The 19,711-nt window shown below is 48.1% G+C and overlaps 1 long non-coding RNA gene across 2 annotated transcripts; it reads left to right on the top strand.

Annotated features, from left to right (window-relative positions):
* Window positions 1–7,293: 7,293 nt before the first annotated feature.
* Window positions 7,294–19,352, top strand: LOC110348271 (uncharacterized). Of its 2 annotated transcripts, none has more exons than XR_015440992.1 (3): window positions 7,294–9,703; window positions 11,081–11,203; window positions 14,973–19,352. It is a non-coding gene; the product is annotated as an uncharacterized LOC110348271 (long non-coding RNA). The 2 variants fall into 2 exon arrangements; XR_002393380.2 differs by lacking the exon at window positions 14,973–19,352 and adding an exon at window positions 11,922–12,348 and having other exon boundaries at window positions 7,295–9,703.
* Window positions 19,353–19,711: the final 359 nt, after the last annotated feature.

Below are 19,711 nucleotides of genomic sequence, written 5' to 3' on the forward strand. Positions count from 1 at the left end.
TAAGGACTTAGTGAGATCCAATCTCAAAGTAAGAAATCATAGCAGGGATGGGAATGTATGGGTCAGGCTTCAGTTTACAGTGCTTTTACTGGACTGTACCCTAAGAAGCATCTATGTCTTAAAACTCTAAATCAACCCATGCTGCTCCCTGATTTAAAACTTTCCAATGTCTTCTACTCTTGGAGCAACTTCTAAACTCCGAGCTGTGGCCCAGCAAAGGCCCAGGCCTGGGCCCGGCTTTGGTGAGTTCATTACATGGTGGCTCCTGGTGCCCAGCCTCCCCGAGCGGCCCTGTCCACTCCTGATCCTCCCTGAGTCTCGGCTGCAGGCCACATCCTCGGAGCTCCATCTGCCCTGTGCCTCCTCCCCAGTCCAGCGCTCAGCTCCGCAGCTCTTGCCTTTGTGTATTTGCTTTTTGTTTTGGTTTTCAGTGCTTTGCTTGTTTCCCCGCACTGTGACCCGTGCTCCCGGGGGCTGGGAGGGTCTCAGTCAGCGCTAGAGCCAGGGCTCAGGCAGGACACACTTGTCTCCCGGCAGAGAAGGAGTGAGTGAGGGAAAGCTGTCCCAGCTCACAGGAGGCACCCAGCATGGCCCATAGGTGGGAATCGTGCTGGTTCTGAGGTCATCAGGGTTACAAGTGTTCTGGTTTTGAAGGGAAAAGGAGGCTCACATGCACAACACCCTGGCTTCCTTCCCCAGCACTGAGGAAAACCAACTGTAGTTGGGTGTCGTGGCTTAAGCCCATATCCCAGCACTCAGGAGCCTGAGGCAGGAGGATCACCTTGAGGTAGAGGCCAGCCTGGGCTACATAGTGAGACAAACAAACAAACAAACGCCAAAACAAATACAAAAACCTCTGCTGGAGCAGAACGGAAGCCCAGGATGGCCAAGTCTGTCTAGGACTCTGCTGTTGACAACAGCTCTTCCCTAGCAGTGTGGGGAGAGAGACCCAGACCTTTATTTTTAAAAATTCTTGGGCTGCGGGTGTAACTCAGTGGTAGCAAGTGCTTAACAAGTGAGAATCCTTGGGTTTGTTCCTCAACACCACCACAGCCATCTACTTCAGCCGATTCACACTTTGATAAAATAGGGCACACTGGGGTGAGTCTGGTGGACAGCAGTGCATTCTACTGTCATAAAGAGCTGCTAGAGAAGAGAGCCAAGATTCCCAGCACAGAGCAGTGGGAAGTATTTAAGGACACAGGGCTGCTCATTACCTTGATTTAATCATCACATTGTATACATGTATAGAATCATGCTGTACCCCATAATACATATAATTATTATATGTCAATACTAATTTATTTATTTATTTTTAAATTTATTTTATTCCTTTGGGGTTTTTTTTTGGAGGCAAGATCTCCCTATATAGTTCAGGCTGGCCTTGAACTCACTGTGTAGCCCAGGCTGGTCTCAAACTCCCAGCAATCCTCCTGCCTCAGCCTCCTGAGTGCTGGGATCACGGGCGGGTGGTGCTCCCAGCTAGTTTGGTCTCAGGTGCAGGTCTTCCTTCATTTGCTAACTGGGATGTGTGGGACAGCTCACTGTCACGGCTGTTCTGAAAGTGGCCCCAAGGGGTCTGCACAAAGAAATCACTCCTGAGAATCCCCGCAGAGCAGGTAAGGGCAGTCCCCAAGCCCTGTCCCTCAGAGCCTGGAGACTTTCCACCTGTCTTCGCAGCTCCTCTGCTCAGCACACTGCTTGCCGAAGGAGGGAAGAAGGCCCAGACTCCATGTGTCAGCGCCAGAGGGACACAGCCCACACCGCCTTGCACAATCCCTGTAACACTTGCACAACCCGCAGGAGGGAGCGGCTCGGTGACATTTGCACCTAATCCTTCCAGGGGGCTGTGACTAAGACTGCAAACAGGAGGAGGACAGCACACCGTGTGTGGTGCACGGGGACAAACGGGATGACTTCATAGGCAAGGGACAGCTACAGTAAAAGGGGCAAAAATTTAATTAATTGATTCATTTTCTATTATTATTTTTGGAGTTTTGAGACAGCGTCTCTCTGTGTAGCCGAGGCTGGCCTTGAACTCACAGTGATCCTCCTGCCTCAGCCTCCTGAGTGCTGGGATGACAGGCGGGCATCACCAGAAGCAGAAGATAAATATTTTGAAGGGCCTTTCCCCCAGTGATCCTCAAACAGGGCCACAGTGAACAGCCCAGACTGTGAGGGGCTGTGTAGGGCTGGAGTCCTGGGCCCTAGGGGTGCTGTGGCAGGTGGAGACACGTGGTCACAGGGACGGAGCTGCCATCACAGAGCCCTCCGGGACCTGGCAGGCAGGGCTATGGCTGCTTCACAGGGATGGAGGCTCTTCTCTGGAGAATGTGGCGCTTCCTTGTTCCGGATTGGGGGGGGGGCAGTGGCTGTGGGAACAACAGGTGTGAATTCAGGACGCAGTAATTCATCCCGATGGGGTCCTTTCTGTGCCGCCTCCATTACACATTTGCATATTTGCTTGTTTGTTTGAAATGGGGTCTCGCTATGTAGCTCAGTCTGGCCTTGAACTCTCGGAGGTCCTCCTGGCTCAGCCTCCCAAGTGCTGGGATTACAGGGGTTTGCCACCACGCTCGGCTCACCCACCCTTCCCTCCCTCCCTCCCTGTGTCTCTCTCTCTCCTTCCTTTACTGATGGTCAAACCCGGGAGTTACATCCATAGTCTTTTAAACTTTTTTTTTTGGGAGACACCTTCTACCTCAGTCATTAAATTGCCCAGCCTGGCCTTGAATTTGTGATCTTCCTGCCTCAGCCTCCCAGAGCACTGCAATTACAGGTGTGTAGCACTACACCTGGCTTGGGTTCTTATGTGAGCCCAAGGTAGCAGCACCTCACTAGCTATTTGGACTGGATGAACCCTCCGGGGTGCTTTTCCTTCGAGCCTGTCCTGTTCATCACACTTCCGGGCGCACCACACCGGCCACCTGCCCACACGCTGCGCTGCCCTGCTGCTTGTCTGGTTACTCAGAATAGAAACAGACCCCAGGCGGTGCCCTGCTCCGAGGCTGTCAACTACAACCTTCAGCAACTTAATCCTTTATGTGTTTTTAACTTCCATCACCTCCTTTCTTTCCCTCATTACCTCTTATTGGAACTTTTTTTTTTTTTTTTACCCCTGTCTGTTCAGTTTGACATCGTTGTCCTCTTTACCTATTTTATTTATTTACTTATTTTGGACACAGTGTTTTGCTATGTAGCCCAGGCTGGCCTTGAACTGACAGCAATCCTTCTGCCTCAGCTTCCCAAGTGCTGAGATTACAGGTGTGCACACCATCACACTCAGCTAGTTTATTATTTTTCTTTTTCTTTTGGTACTGGAGATCAAACTCATGACCTTGCACTTATGAGGCAGGTGCAGTGCCACTGAGCTAAATCTCTGGTCTTGTTTATCATTTTGTATTTCTTTATTTCTTTCTCTTCTTTCCTTTTTTTTTTTTTTTTGTGATGCTGAAGGTCAATATGAGACCCTGATCCCCCCCAAAACACATACACACAAAGTGAAGCTTTTTTGAATTTCCTTTTACACCTCCTCTGATATCTATCTAATGAGTTGTCATCTGCTGTCTTTTTTCATTCATTATAAGCTCCTTCTGGTTCTTGGGATAATAAATGTTTTTTATTGAAAATGGGACATGTTCCTGTTTTGAGCTGCTGCATCTCATTTCCATTCCCTGCTGCAGCTGGCTCTCCCTAACATCCCTGCAGGGCCAGAGAGAAGCCTGGGTCACCTCGACGGCTGCTGACCCCTGAGCTGGGGCAGTCCGGTCATGACAGGCAGGGGCCCTGCCTCCCCTAATGCCCAATGGACATTGAAGTGGGGAGGGCCCTGCCTTAGGGTTTAGATATAAAATGTCCTCCCAGATCTTCTGCATTCAGAGGTGGGGCTTTTGGAAAGTGATTGGCTCATGAGGATGCTGTGTTCTTCAGTGGACTCATCCATGGTGAGTTCCTGGGGAAGATGCAGTTAGGAGGCGGGGCCTGGCGGGGCCTGGTGGGTGGAGGCAGATCCTTGGGCACATGGCCTAGAAGGGTGGCTTCTCTTCCCCAGCTCCTCCCTTCTCTGTTTCTGGGCTCCCGCAAGGTAAGTACCTTTCCTCTGCCACGCCCTTCTACCATGGCTTTTCTGCCTTGGAGCCAACCAAGCAGAAACTGAACCCTCAGAAACCATGAGCCACTGTAAACCTCTCCTTCTTTAAATTGAAGATGTTGTGTGTTTTGTTCCCAACCATGAGAAAGTGACTAACATGCTATAGGCTGTGGGCAGATCCTGACTGCGTGAACCTTTCCTGGCTCCCCCGGAAGTGGAGGGAGGAAGGCCACTTTGTCACTGCCAGGCAAGGTCCAAGCCTGGAGCTCCCAGGTGTCTTTGCTGACCCACGTGGATCAGAGCAGAGCCTGTCACTCTTGGCAGGAGAGGGCAGATGTTCTGGGGCCATTTAGTCTGGATCCATGGGCATTTCCAGCTGTCAGCCACCTCAGCTCCAAGTCTGAGATGGGTGAAACCAAAAGAAAACCCAGGAAATTGATACTGTGTTCCCCTTTGGGTCCTATGCTCCCTAGCTGTGACTTCTTTTTCCATCTTTCTGAGTATTCTTTTATTTTATTTATTTATGTTTTGGTACTGGGGATGGAACTCAGGACCTTGAGCTTGTGAGGCAGGCAGCAGAACCACTGAGCTAAATCCCTGCCTGGCCCTCTGAGTATTCTTTTACATATAACATCAAGGGCTTTTTTAGCATCGAATTTTTTTTGTAGGAGGGGGCAGGGTCTCCCTATATAGTTCAGGCTGGCCTTGAACTCACAGCAGTACTTTTTTTTGGGGGGGGTACCAGGGATTGAACTCGGGTCCTTGAGCTTTCGCAGAAGGTGGCAAAACCACTGAGCTAAATCCCTGGCCCAGCAGTACTTTTTTGTTTGTTTTGTTTTTTTGAGACAGGGTCTCGCTATATAGTCCAGACTGGTGTTGAACTCATTATGTAGCCTAGGCTGGCCTTGAACTCGAAGAGATCCTCCTGCCTCAGCCTCCCAAGTACTGGCATTATTGTACAGGCACGAGCCACCATGCCTGGCAGCATCAAGGTTTTAATTGTATTTTGTAGGAGTAGTAGGAAAAAGTACAGTGCGGACAATGTGTCTAAAAGTGTGCCTTAGTACAATTGTCTTACATGTTTTATATGTTCTTTGGCCTATTAGTCTGGTTTTCAATCTATATGATAATTAACTTTATAAAGTCTTATAAATAAAAAGGAGCTGGGGGAGGGGGAAAATGAAGGGAATTGAAATGTGTATGTACATGTACCAATTCCCTACAGTGAATGTAATCACTACGAACTGCCAACAAATACTAATAAAAGTTCAAAAAATGAAAGAGAAGAACAAGTATATCTATTCCCTCTTTCCCAAAGTGGAAAACACTGTTTTTTGAAAGATTTGACATAACCACTTGAGTGGTTTTAGTCTCTTTGTGCTTGACTCAATCCTGGCACTCACGTTACAAGGCTGCCCTTCTGTATCTTACACAGATTGAGGCCAAGTTGACTTTTCCCGCTACTATTTTATTTTATTTATTTATTTAAGTTTTGTTTTTTGAGTGCGAGACAAGATCTCACTATGGCCTCCAACTCACAATGACCTTCCTGCCTCAGCCTCCAGAGTGCTGGGACTGCAGGCGTGCCCAGCCACGCCCGGCTCCTCCCAGACGTTTAGATCACTTGAGAACTTCGAGTCTCCCCAAAGGCTGGAGGGAAGCCAGAGGTTGCCTATTCCTGCAGTCAGGCGGGCGCAGGTGGGCACGGCCCGGAGTGGCCCAGGGCCCTGCGGGTACCGGGAGATGTGCGCATGCGCAGTCCTTTGCTGAGCCACACCCGACCCTTCGGTCCCACTGACTGGGGTAGGCGGCCCGGGGCGGGAGTGGGTGCAGTTATTTGCATTTGCCATTTTCGTTCGCCCTTGAGACCCTGGCCCGGGGGTTTCCTTGAGCAGGGCCTGTTTGTCAAGTCTGGCCCGGCTTTGGGGACCGCTCGGCCGGCCGAGACGTTGGAGTGGAGGTGGGGCCGGCAGCGGCGCCTCTCCCCGCACAGGTAAACCCTGCACAGGTAAAGTGTGGGGAGCGGCCGCGCTCCGCCCGCCGAGCCCCAGGTGTGCTTGCCCAGCGCCTCTCCATCAGCGCCTGTCAGCCGGCGAGTGTTTACCCAATTTGTCAAGATGATCTCTGCTCAAATAAGCCCGGGCCGGCCCGCATTTCGTCGGGCTAATGTCACTCGATTTCTTCAGCCCTTTCCCTTTAATCACTGTGTCAACTTCGCCCCGGCTTTGAGCAAACTGAAAGTCATTATATGGTCCTGAAGGAGTGACCCGACCTGCGCAGGCCTTCTCTGAGCCGCCTCGGGCTGATCGGGCCTCGGGGAAGGAGCCCGGGGTGGACGCCTGGGAGGGAGGTGGTGTCGCCCGCGGCCTCAGGTTTCCCGGAGACGTTAGGCGCTCTGCAAAAAACCCGCAGGCCTGACACCCAGATGGCGTTCGCCCAGCGCCTTGAGTCTCGGCCTAGCGCGAGTGGCTGGGGCTTCAAACCTGCGCTGCTTCCGTTTCCTTACACGGTTTCCCTGCTGCTGACACCTCGGGCGATGCCGTTTTGTTTGAAAAACAGAAGCACCAAAGGTGACCACATCTTTCTCCTTCTACCCACTGACATCCTCCCACGGAACTCCAGATATGTCCAAAAATAGGAAGCTCGGCCGTCTTGCTATGGATGGTTTCTATTTTTGGGTCTCTCTGCATTCCCAAAGTCTGCGGAGGCTGAGATTCCCCAGGCTCTGCCCTTTGTGTAATTGTGTGTACACACACTCTCGTGTCCAGCAGCCGTTAACAGTCTGGGTTTATTTCACTGACCACAGTAGCCCTTTGCTCCCTTACTCTTTTTTCTTTTCTTTTTCTTTCTTTCTTTCTTTCTTTCTTTCTTTCTTTCTTTCTTTCTTTCTTTCTTTCTTTCTTTCTTTCTTTCTTTCTTTCTTTCTTTCTTTCTCTCTCTCTCTCTCTCTCTCTCTCTCTCTCTCTCTCTCTCTCTCTCTCTCTCTCTCTCTCTTCTCTCTCTCTCTCTCTCTCTCTCTCTCTCTCTCTCTCTCTCTCTCTCTCTCTCTCTCTCTCTCTCTCTCTCTCTCTCTCTCTCTCTCTCTCTCTCTCTCTCTCTCCTTCCCTCTTCTTTTTGTGATACAGGGTCTCACTATGTAGTCCAAGCCCATGCTTGACCTCAAAGTGATCCTCCTGCCTCAGCCTCCCCTGTGCTGGGACTGCAGGCATGCACCGCCATGCCCAGCTCACAGTAGCACTTCGGTGTGCGGCAACTTTCCCTAATTCATGCACAGCCAAGGGTGCGCTACTCCTAATGCTGAAGACTGCACCCACAGCCTAGGAGAGGCCAAGTCAAAGGCACATCTTGCTGGCATGTTCCACCCTATTTGCTTAGGATTTTCATGGATGGAAATATACTCCCTGCCTTGGCTTTGATGGATAAGATACAGCCACAGAGGGACTTTTAAGGTCACCTCACTCATTCCCATCATTTTTCACACAAGAAAATTTGGTCTAAAGATGGGGAAAGTAGCTGTGCCGGTGCACTATGGAGCCCAGGCTGGCCTCACACTGGCAGTGATCCTCCTGCCTCAGCCTCCCGAGTGCTGGGTTGCAGGTATGTATCACCATGCCTGGCTACCTCAGGTCTTCGGGCTTTTTCTGAAATTCTCTGTCCATTTTCATAGAACTAGATATGAGCGAATAGAGATAGTTTTTGTGGCGCTCACCAATGTACATTTTACTTATATTAATTATACAATTATAACTTTGATTATAGGCTCACACATATAAGCAAAATTAAAGTGCATGGCTGAGCCTTGCTAGTTGAAAAAAAGATTTCCTGAAACACCAGCTGTCAGTGACCTTAGAATTTTATCGCATGCGTGAATGAGCTGGCTGGAAAGGCAGATTTTGAGCTGGGTGTGATGGTACACACCTGTAATCCCAGAACTCAGAGGCTGATGCAGGAGGATCACCTAAGTTCAAATCCTGGGCTATTTAGTGAGTTCAAGGCCAGCCTGAACTACACAGTGAGGCCTAGTCTCAGAAAACAAACAAAATATGGAACCAGTGTGGTGGCACACACTTGCAGTGCCATCACTCTGGGAGACTGAGGCAGGAGGATCTCAGTTCAAGCCCAGCCTGGGTAGGAGCCTATCTCAAAATAAAAAATAAATGGGCCAGGGATTTAGCTCAGTGGTTTCAGTGCCTGCCTCAAAAGCACAAGGTTCCGAGTTTGATCCCTGGTACCAAAAAAATAAAATAAAATAAAAAATGATGGGATATTTCTCAATGTGAAGGTCTTGGGTTTAATCCCCAGTACTGAAAAGAAAAGAAAGAGCAGCACATGGCAACACATTCCTGTAATTCCAGCACTCTGGAGGCTGAGGCAGACAGATCACTGCAGGTTCGAGGCCAGCTTGGACTACATAGTGAGACTCTGTCTCAAGAAAGTCCAACCCCCTCAAGAAAAAGAGAAAAGAAAAGAAAAAACTCTAGTCTTTTCAGGATGAGTGAGGTTGGCAAGGTGGAGGGTATGTGTACGCACGCATGTGAGTGTGTGTGCGTGTGTGTGTGTGCATGCGCGTGCATGTGTATGCAAAATATACAGCATGGACCACCTCAGGGTGGCTGTCTGTTGAGTTGGCTGCTGGGAGCAGAGACAGTAGTGAGGAGGGAGAATGCTGAGGGCTGAGGGTGGGTGGAGCAGAACAGCCTGGGCCACGTGGCTGAGCTGGGTGGTGACCCTGGAGGGCTCTGGGCAGAGGCCCACAGACAGGCTAGGGAGGAGGCCAAGAGGGGAAGCAGAGGGTCTGTGCCTGCTTCTGAGGTTAGTGAGGCGCAGAAGGCAGGAGCCAGGGCTCCCAGGACCCGCATGGCTGCGGCCCCTAAGGGGAGCATGGTTAGAGCCAGCTGTGGTGGTGCACACTTGTAATCCCAGTCCCAGGAGGCTGAGGCAGGAGGATCACCTTGAGTTCAAGGCCAGCCTGGGCTACAAGCCCCAAACCAAACCAAAGCATGCTTAGAGAGGAGGGCTTATCCTCTTCAGTTTGCCGATGAGAGAGAAGCAGGTGTCCCTGGGCTCTGAGGAAAGGGGCACGTGGGTGGGGACCAGGGAGACAGTGCTGGGCTTGCAGCACCCCAGGCCTGATGGTGGCCTCGTGTGGGGTCATCTCTGCCTCCCCTCCTTCGCACATGCCTGATCCCAGGTCACCTCAGCTCCCGAGGCTTGGAGCCGCCTCCTCCCGTGATGAAGACAGCAGCACCCGCTCCTCCCTGAGAAAGATGGCCCTGGCTCCTGGCTGCCCTGACCTTAGATCTGGGGAGGGCTGGCAGCTGCTGGGTCTACACTCGCTTTTTAATTTTTTCTTCTCAGTTTTGCAGGTCTGGATGGAAATAATTCCAGGCTCTGGAGCTCCAGCGCGCCCCCACCCAGCCTGGGCCTTCCTGCCTCCCCAGTCACAGGGACTCTTGGTTATAGGACTTCAGAAGTCTCGGACCGAGAGCCCCAACTCGGTGCTGTAGGTGCCGGCTGACTGACACCCAAAGACAGGAGGATGGCAAAGCTGAGCCCGGGGGAGGAAGGAGCCCGCCTACACCACTGGCAGGAACAGAGACTGGTGCAACCACGGTGGGAATCAGTGCAGATTCCTCAAAAAACTGATATTCTATTTCACCCAGATATTCTTCTTCTAGCTATCTTCTAGAAGGAGTTAAAGACATCATATTACAGCAATCCATGCACACCCATGTTTATAGCAGCATAACTCATAATAGCTACTTCTTGGAGGAGGCCCATACATTATTAACAGATGAATGGATAAAGAAAATGTGGCATTTACACACAATGGAGTACTACTTAGTCATAAAGAAGGATTAATTTGTAGAAAAATGGATGCACCTTGATACCATAATGCTCAGTGAAAGCAGATGCGCAGGCTTAAATATTTCATGGTTTCTCTCACATGAGAAACCCAAAGTATACATAAATTAAACAGCAAAATAAAAGATAAATAATAGGAAGTAGGGAGATAGATCTTTTACAAAAGGGAAGGGGACCAAGCAGGGCATGGTGGTGCACTCAGGAGGCTGAGGCAGAAGAATCTCACTGTGAGTCTAAGGCCAGTTTAGGCTACATAGCGAGACCTTGTCTCGAAAAATAAAACAAAAAGATGTGTTATGTACATGTACCCACTCCATGCCAGAAGTAATCATTAAGTACTGCAACCATGTATTGAAAAAAAAAAAAAAAAGAAAAGAGAAAGGGTAAAAGCATAGGCAGCGCAAGAGCTGCATCTGATCTCCGGGGTCACCTGGCGATGTTCCCTAGGAACTCCTGGCGCCGCCCTCCTGCAGCCCCCTCTACAGGGGTCTCGGGCCACAGACCCCAGGGAGACGCCTTCCTTTTGGGTTTGGGGACTGACCCGAACACGGGGCTCAAGGTGGTAACCAGCCCAAGTCCCACAAAGCCCTAAGGGCGAAGGACAGACGGCGCTTCTCAGATCCGGCCAGAGACAGGGCCTCGCCTCCTCCAGCGAGCAGAAAACCACGCAGGCTGCGGATCTCAGATGCTGCCTGAAGCTTTCGGTCGTCGGCAGCGTTTTCCCCGGTTCCCAATCCTATAGCACCGAGCACGTTGAGCAATGGGGGGAAAAATCACATGCAAACAAGAGTCTAAGTACTGATAAGAATTCTGAGGGTAAACACGAATTCCACCCAAAGGCTAAATCACCAGGGTAAGACCCAGTCTAAACACACACCCGGGCTTAAAGAGGGTTTCGTGCGCTCAGGTTACAGTGGCGCAGGACGATTTCTCCTTTATGCTTGTCAAGTGAAATTAATTAGACATCGCCCATCCATCACTCCTGCCAGAGTTTCCGGGATTGGCCCGCTGGCCGGCTGGGGGTGGAGACCTAATGGTTGGCGCCCACCCTGAAAGTGCCGGGCTTTTCTAGAAAGAGACAACTATGGTTTTCGCTGATAACTTGTAAATGTTTCCCTTTCAAAGTTTGACATTTGGTGCGTGCTCCAGACGACGGCGACCGACAAATATTTGACATTGCGGAGTGTCTCAGACTGCTTGGCGGGGGAGATTCTTCCCAGTTTCGGATACTGAATTTGTTTTCATAGAGTAAGTAATGCAAATAACTCAAGGATAATTATATTTAAAGGTTACAAAAATAATTAAAAGATAAAGCTCTTTTCCTCATCCCCCCATTAAGTCATCACTAGAATTTTAGTGCATTTCTTTCTATGTATTTTTCTTTTGTTTTCTCTTTTCTCCCCCTTTATCATAAAAGCAATGTCCCAGCACTCAGGAGGCTGAGGCAGGAGGATCACCACAAGTTCCAGGCCAGCTTGGGCTTCATAGTGAGTTTGAGGCCAGCCTGAACTACATAGTCAGACCCTGTTTCAAAAAACAAAGAAAACAGACTGTATACATAATACTGACCATTATCTTATTGATCTAGACATAAATAACATTTCCCATCTTCTGACAAGAACATATTTTGTTTTACATCTAATCATAACACAAAGCTGCTTTTCACTTGTCTTTTAAAAAGTAAGTATATAACTATATCACTTTACATTTACTTATTTATTTTTGAGATCGGTTCTTGCTATGCCCTCCAGCCAGGCCTTGAACTCACTGTTTGGCTCAGGGCAGCCTCGAACTCACAGCAATCCTCCTGCCTCAGCCTCCCAAGTGCTGGGATTACAGGTGTGCACCACCACGTCCACTTTCTTGGTCCTCTTCTCATTTGCAGAATGTCTATCTCCCCTGTTTCCTGTAATCTCTTATTTAATTTTTCTCCTTAATTTGTTTGGGTTTCTGGGCCCCTTGTTAGCTCACTGTGCCCGAAGACTGCAAGGCAGGAGCTCCCACTTCCTCTCGGGCTGCCGGCTTCAGAGCTGAGGAACAATCTCGAAGTCACCCCACCGCCCTCGTTTCCAGCGGGGCTACATAGCGATCGATACCCTGTCTCAAAACAAAAACCCCAAAACTAAACAACAAATAATAAAGAAATAAAGTATACCTCAATAAAGTGTTTTCAAAAAAAAAACCAAACCCAAACAGACAAAAACCATTTTTTTCTATTGATTCAGGTCTTTTACTCTTCAGTGTCCTGTCTAAAACTAAAGACCTAGCTGGGCATGGTGGCACACATCTGTAATTCCAGCACTCTGGGAGGCTGAGATAGGAGGATTTTGAGTTTGAGGCCCGTTTGGGCAACTCAATGATTTAGCAAGGTCTGCCAAAATTAAAAATGAAAAATAGGGCTGGGTTGGGCCGGGGATTTAGCTCAGTGGTTCTGGCGCCTGCCTCACAAGTGCAAGGTCCAGAGTTCAATCCCCGGTACCCAAAAAAAAAAAAAAAAAGAAAAATAGGGCTGGGGATTTAGCTCAGTGGTTTCATCACCTGCTGCGCAGGCGCAAGGACCTGAGTTTGATCTCCAGTACCAAAAAAAAGAAAGAAAAAGAAAAATGACTGGGCTGGGGCGGGGGTGGCTCAGTGTAAAGGCCCTAAGTTCAATTTCCAGTATTGAAAAGAAAAAAAAAAGAATAAATAAATTCCTAAATAAGTAAACAACTGAAGGAAAATTATGCTATGTTGATGTGGGATTTGATTATGCAGCAGGCTCTGGATGCAGCTGAGTTGTAGAGCACTCGGTTAGCAGACTGGAGGCCCTGGGCTCCAGCCTCAGTCTGGGTTGGGATAGGAAGGGGGAAAAAGGAAAAAAGAAAGAAAAGAACAAGAGTGTGTGTGTACTAGAATACTATATGATATTAAAAGTGAAAGGTATAGAACTCAGTGCGAAAAAGATGCAGACCACATATGCTTCTGTTTACGTATGGCAGAATCTTATCTGTCTCTTATCTTGCAGTGTAAAAAGGCTGGGTGTGGTGGCTCATGCCTATAATCCCAGCGTTCAGGCAGCTGAAGCAGGAGGAGGCCAGCCAGGTCTCCGTGGTGAGTTCAAGGCCAGCCTGAACTACATAAAGACCCTGTCTCCAAAAAAAAGTGATATATATTCCAAGCTTTCAAAGGCCACTGATGCAGTTTAGGTCTTACACTGATTTGGGGAATATGCATTACATTTAATGAAAACATATCACATGCACGATACACACATCCGTGTGCTAGGGATGAAAGCCAGGCTCTCTGTAAGCTAAAAGTTCCACCGAGCTGCACCCTCAGCCGGAGGGGAGAGCATGTTGTGAAGCAGAGATTTCTAGGTCCTTGGGAAAGTTAACGTGAAAGGGAATGTAAATTTCTGGTGAGGAAGTGTGTCTTACTTCCCTTCTGCCGGTTTAGGCTTCCTTGCGCATGTGCAGCTCTCCTCAGGCAGGAAGGTCCTTTCGGTGAATGCGAGAGTTCCCCTGCCTTGAGTTTCCGAAGCCTTGAGTCCCGCTGCCTTGAAGCCTTTCACAGACCATTGGCCCAAGCCTGTGGCTCCGGCCAGCTCAGAGTTCATTTCTTACCAGTTTCCATTTCTTACCAGTTTATGGGATCTGGTTACAGTTAACTTCCCAGTTGTTTATTTATTTATTTATTTAGAGACAGGGTCTCACTATATAGTCCAAGCTGGCCTTAAACTCACCATGTAGCCCAGGCTGGCCTCAAACTTGAGGTGATCGTCCTGCCTCAGCCTCCTGAGTACTGGGATTACAGGTGTGCAGTGCCACGCCCTGCTGATTTCCCAGTTTTACTTTGCCTTGGACCCTGTGCTCCTGAGAATGTGACATTGAGCTCAATATCTGCAAATAAGCAAGGGATCCTCCTTCCTCCAAAATAGAGCCCATCATTGCTTTCAGAAAATTATCCATATTTTGCTGAGTGATGGAAGCTCTGCCAGCCATAGCAAGGGAAAACCTAGCTCGATCTCCGGCCTTTAGAACAAGTTCAAGTCCCACTTTTCTCAGAAGGGTGACCTAGGGTAAAACACTTTCCCAAAAAGGAGGAACAAGAATAATACCTCCCTTGGCACTTGTCACTGCCCCGGGCAGGCTAGGTGCTGGGTGTTGTCATTACCAGCTATCTGACACCTCCAGCTAATTTTTTTTTAGCAAAACATTTATTAGTACCTTCTAGATATACATAAGCATAACACTCCTCATAGGGCATCTGTACCCGTGCATGACATATCTTGCCCTGTGCTGTCTGTCTCCACCCAAGTCCTCTGAGTCCCTCCCTCTCCTGTGGGACTGGAAGCATGGGGGAGGCAAGCATGCTCCGTACCCAACCAAGGAAACTTCAGCTCCTTAAAAGTTAAACTGGAATTAAAGAAAGACTTTAAAAACCCTGCTAAAGATTTTAAATTTATGGTACAGAAAATGAGCTTTGAGGAGTAATGATACATATTATTTTATTTTTGGTGTTTTGAGACAGGGTCTCACTATGTAGTCCAGTGTGGTCTCAACTCAGGATGATTCCTCCCACCTCAGGCTCCCAAGTGCTGGGATTTCAGACATACACCTCCACACCTGGCTGATATATTTTACACTTGATCTTAGCCAAAAGGCTGAGAAGCAATGGCTGATATATATATATATATATATATATATATATATATATATATATATGTACCAGGGATTGAACTCATGACCTTGCACTTGTGAGGCAGGCACGATGCCACTGAGCTACATCCCTGGTGGCTGATATATTTTAAATAAGATAATTTAGGTACACATTTGGCCAACTTCCCAAGTGTAATAGGTATCACTTTTCCAATTTCCCCAAATGCCTATTGATGATAATTAATGACTGTTCTATTAATAATAGTTAATCGCTAATTTTGTGCACTAATTTTGTGCTGTCCATTGTATTAAGTACTTTACATTTTCATTCACTAACTTATTCATTCACCAAGCTTTTTCCTTCCTTTTCTTTTTCTCAGTGTTAAGGATTGAAGCTGAGACTGTACGCCCCAGGCAAGCACCTCTCCTCAGAGCTGCCAGCCAGTCCTCAGCAACAACAGAGAGAAAACTTGGAGGCCGAGGATGCTGGGGCAGACCTGTAATCCCAGCACCTGGGAGGCTGAGACAGGACCATACCAAGTTTGAAATCAGTCTTGGCTGCATAGTGAGTTCTAGGCCAGGCAGAAATACATGATAAGACCATGTCTCAAAACAAAACCCTACAGAAACAAAAGTTATTTGTGTTCTGAAGTGCAGTTGTCTCCCAGTTGATTATTAATTCCTTCTGGGTGGACTTTGTATGCTTAGCAGGGCTGAGGTGGAATCAGTCACTGGCCTGGAGGACATAAGCATTTTAACATTCCTGTCAGTTGTCAGTCATTTCTTCATGTAGGTTTTAGAGAGGGGATTACAAATTCTCCAGTATGTTTAGTTGGTCAACTTGGACCTTGGCAAAATTGTTTTGGTTTGGATTTTTGGAGACAGAGTGTCACTATGTAGTTCGGGCTGGCCCTGAACTCACCATATCACTCAGGCTGGCCTCAAACTCACAGTGATTCTCCTGCCTCAGCCTCCTTCGTGTTGGGATCACAGGCGTGTACTGCCATGTCCAGTGCAGCATATTCCTCTTTGAACAATCCCTAAGGAAGTCGGTTGCTTCACTTTTTAATGGGAAAGTGGAAGAACTGAACTCAAGCTTGTCCAACACCCTCTCCAGCCCTAAAGGCACCAAACAGTTTTTCGAAGCTTTTAAAAAAAGTTAGGAGGCCGGGGATTTAGCTCAGTGGTTTTGCCACCTGCTGCGCAAGTGCAGGGATCCGAGTTCGATCCCCAGTACCAAAAAAATAAATTAAAGAAGTCAGGAAGGAAGATACCTGCTTCTTTCAGAAGCTGCCTAGAGAGCCTGCTAGATGGGTCTTTCTTCTGGATGTCTTCCTTCTCTGGTGTTGTCTTTTCTTGCCATTGTCTTTGGCAAATTTGTGGCTAACAGTCTTTTTCATCTTTGAAGTATTTGCCACTGTTTACTTAACATCCCAGCCACTCCAGAAGAGAAGGACCCGAAGAAGGGACCGTCTGCCTGGTTTTCAAACTCTGTGGCCTGCGCAACTCCAGGCTGCCAGAGCACCTACGTTCATTTGTCTATTGTGCCAGTCTGAAGTTACATTAAAGCTTGTGGGCTTTTATTCTTTCTCTCCTGAAATCCAAGGGGAATCTGCTGTCCAGACTGCTTGGCATGTATACTTGACTTCAAGAGGTTTACCACACAGCTATAAAGACTTCGCTGGGGAATCCATAAGATGGTCTCAAAGTCGTCAAACAATGAGAATGACATTTTAGCGTCAAGCTTTGGAAACAATTTTCTTTTTTTCCTCTCTCTTGCCCTTAAGTACAATTTCAAAAGCATTAGGTGCAGATTTTCTGCCTTTGAACTCACTATGTAGCCCAGGTTGGCCTCAAACTACTGGTAATCCTCCTGCCTCAGCCTCCCAAGTGCTGAGGCTACTGGGGTGTGCCACTATACCAGACCCATTGGCTTTAAAAATGTAATACTTCACTTCTAGACAATCTTAGAATTGGTCCCTGAGAGATATTTCTGTTGCATCTTCCCATTGGGTACAGGCCGTGTGAACTCTGAACTCTTTGGGGGCTACAACTTTTCTCATCTCTGGTGAACCAACATGTCTGAGTGTGAAGTGCAGCAGAGTAGGCTGAGGTCAGAGGTCCCACTGATATTGACAGTGGGTCCATGGTCCCCCCATGTGCCAGTGGCAAAATTAAGGTTCATTACTCTGGTGACTCATATACAGAAGGTACCTGGCATGAAACACCAGTTGGAAGTGTACCTGGAGAGGTGGCTCTATGACCTCCCCAAAGGCTGTGAGGTTTTGAACTGGGAGAATAACAGGAAGCTGTAGAGGGCAAGGCTAATCTAGCCTAGATTTCCAGAGGAGGCTTGGAGTGAGGAAGAAGAGGGGGAGTGTGGAACTCCCACGGAGGACCTCACTGTCTAAAGTAGGAGTTTCTAGGCTCATGTCTGTAATCCCAGCACTAGGGAGGCTGAGGCAGGAGGATCACCATGAGTTCAAGGTCAGCTTTAAGTACATAGTAAGACCCTGTCTCACAAAAAACCAAAAAGGAATCCTGATGCACATTCACATGAAGAAGTAAATAATAATGTGGCTCATTTTCAGGAAAGAGGCTTTGGTGTGGACCAAGAGGGGAAAGCTTTCAGGCATTTATCAACTCATGGGATTTGGGTGAGAGGGAGACGTGTTCACAGAAAGGGGTGGAATGTGCCTGACAGAAACAGAGGCCTCTCCACAGGGCTTCAGGGACTATCGACCTGCTCATGCTGTCACTGCCTCTGTTATTCTTGCTTAATTTTCCCTTAGCTTCTCCCTCTCTCTGTTAATTTTTAGTTTTCTTTTCTTTTTTTCCTTGAGACTGAGTCTCTAACAATTCTATTCTATTGAGAGAAGAGGATTGCTGCAAGTTTGAGGGCAGCCTGGACTACCTAGTGAGACCCTGTCTCAATAAAAAAAAAAGCAAAGACAAGATTGCATACAACTTGATCTTAATTATCAAGGGTCATATATCATTATTAATTATGAAAAATATATGTTCATCACAAAAAGATCTAGGGTGCATAATACATAAAACTGTTATCTCTGGATGATAAGATTCTGTTGAAGGCTTAGTTTTTCTCAGTGTTATCGTTTTGTATTTTCCAGAGTTAACTTTTCTGAACATTCTCTTTTCAATCAGAAGATAACACACACACACAAATAAAATCATCGGTAAGTATTGTTTCAGGGAGACCAGGGTCTTACTCATTAAGCCCCTAAGGTCTGGCCCTTGGGCCATGTCCACTGGGCTTCTGTCGTCCTTAATGAGTGTACATCACAGCAGATACCTGCCAAGCTGTGGATTTTTAATAATTCCACTTCCTTCTTCTTTAAGTGAGAAGGTGGTCAGTGCCCTGGGACTATGGGTCACCTCAGCACTGAGTGGCTCTGGCCCCGACAGTCGAAGCCTTGCACCTGGTAATCTCTGCCCTCCAGAGCTGTTAGGGGAACCAGGTGCCATCACCCCTGTGGGGACGCTGGAAACCGACTCTCCCATTATTTCCTGTTGTGTTCCTGAGTCCGCTGGGCTTGGCGTCGCTAGCTTTTCTCTCCCTTCCCGTTGACAGGGAGACTTCTCTGGTGTGCTCACTGGGGCTTTAGCCCACTGAGTTGTGGATAGAATCAGCTGCATAGCCACAAAGTAGCATTTATTTGTAGTTGATACTAAGTTACCTGTTTAAGGCCTAGAAATGGCACCATCAGTGTTTTCTTTGCTTAAAAGTGGCATAAACTGTTCCATGTTTTTGTTTATTTTTCCCTCTCCCTCCTCCCTATCTCTCTTCCCCTCCCCCTCTTCCTCCTCGATCTTTGCCTTGTTTTGCTGCTGCAGACTGAACCCAGTGATCCGCACACACGAGGCAGCCTCTCCACCACTGCCCGCGCGCCGACTCCTCTTCCATTTTCCTGAGATGGAGAATACTGAGTACACGGAACTTGGGCTAACTCTACAGGACATCGACCGGAATCTACATTTCTGTGTACCGAGTCTAGAGGTTTGTTTTTTCCCCGGCAAGGAAATCCGGGCTAAAATCCCAAGTCTAGCCTCAGTGGCTCGCCTGTGGTGGAGTTCGCCGGGCCTGATTTGCTCGAAGAATGAGCCTTCGTCTCTCTCCTCCCCGGGTTCCGGGTTTGGTTTTCTCACACAGAAACCATGAGAACCTGATGCCAATGCGTCCAGTTGGAAAGGGAAACATCCATGTAATTACTGGGTGTTTCGTCTACACAATGCGAAAGGAGAAGTGGGCATGATCTTGTTTCTCCCCAGGTCGACAGTTGCGCTTTGTTTTGTCGAACTTTGGGCTGAAATGATTTGTTGACTGGTATTGTGTGAGCCAAGCCAGCTCCACAATGCTTCCGTGACTGTTAGGAGGAAAAGTAGCACGTGAAGTTTGAAAGGATAATTACATCGCCAGCCGGGAGACTGGGTCCGGCTTTGTCTGCGGTGCGCTACGTGACCCTGAGCAAGTCCTTTCAGCTCAGGCCCTCTCCTGATGGGAGGCTCCGCCCGCGCCCGCAGCTGCCCTGGGAATGAGTCTCCGACCTGGGGGAGAAGGGAGCTCAGTGTGATCCCCAGGGAGGAGGTGGTGACTGGTGTTTTGGTTATACCAGGGCCTCCCTTTGCAGCCCAGGCTAGTCTGGAACTCCAGGTGATCCTCCTGCTTCAGCTTCCCAAGTGCTGGGATTATAGTCTTGACCACCCACTTCGATTTTTACTTTTTTGGAAACAGCTCACAGTTTTTGGTTGGATTTTAACTTAATTTAAATTTGTTATTATTATCGTTGTTGTTGTTGTTACTGTTGTTATTATTTGTGGTGCCAGAGATTGAACCCAGGGCCTCAATTATGCTAGGCAAGTTCTGTAACACTTGGAATTTTATTTATTTATTTATTTAGCTTTTCTGAGACAGGGTTTGGCTATGCAGTTCAGGCTGGCCTTGAATTCACTATGTAGCCCAGCCTGGCCTCTAATTCACAGTGAGCCTCCTGGTTCAGCCTCCTGAGTGCTGGGGTCTCAGGTTTGCACCAACACAGTTGGTTTGAATTTTAATTTAATTAATTAATTTTGATTTTTTTGAAACAGGGTCTTGCTCTGT

Source organism: Heterocephalus glaber, unplaced genomic scaffold (genome assembly GCF_053883595.1).
Source record: "Heterocephalus glaber isolate CG9 unplaced genomic scaffold, H.glaber_assembly_v1.0 deba00001504, whole genome shotgun sequence".
NCBI classification, from domain to species: Eukaryota; Metazoa; Chordata; class Mammalia; order Rodentia; family Bathyergidae; genus Heterocephalus; species Heterocephalus glaber.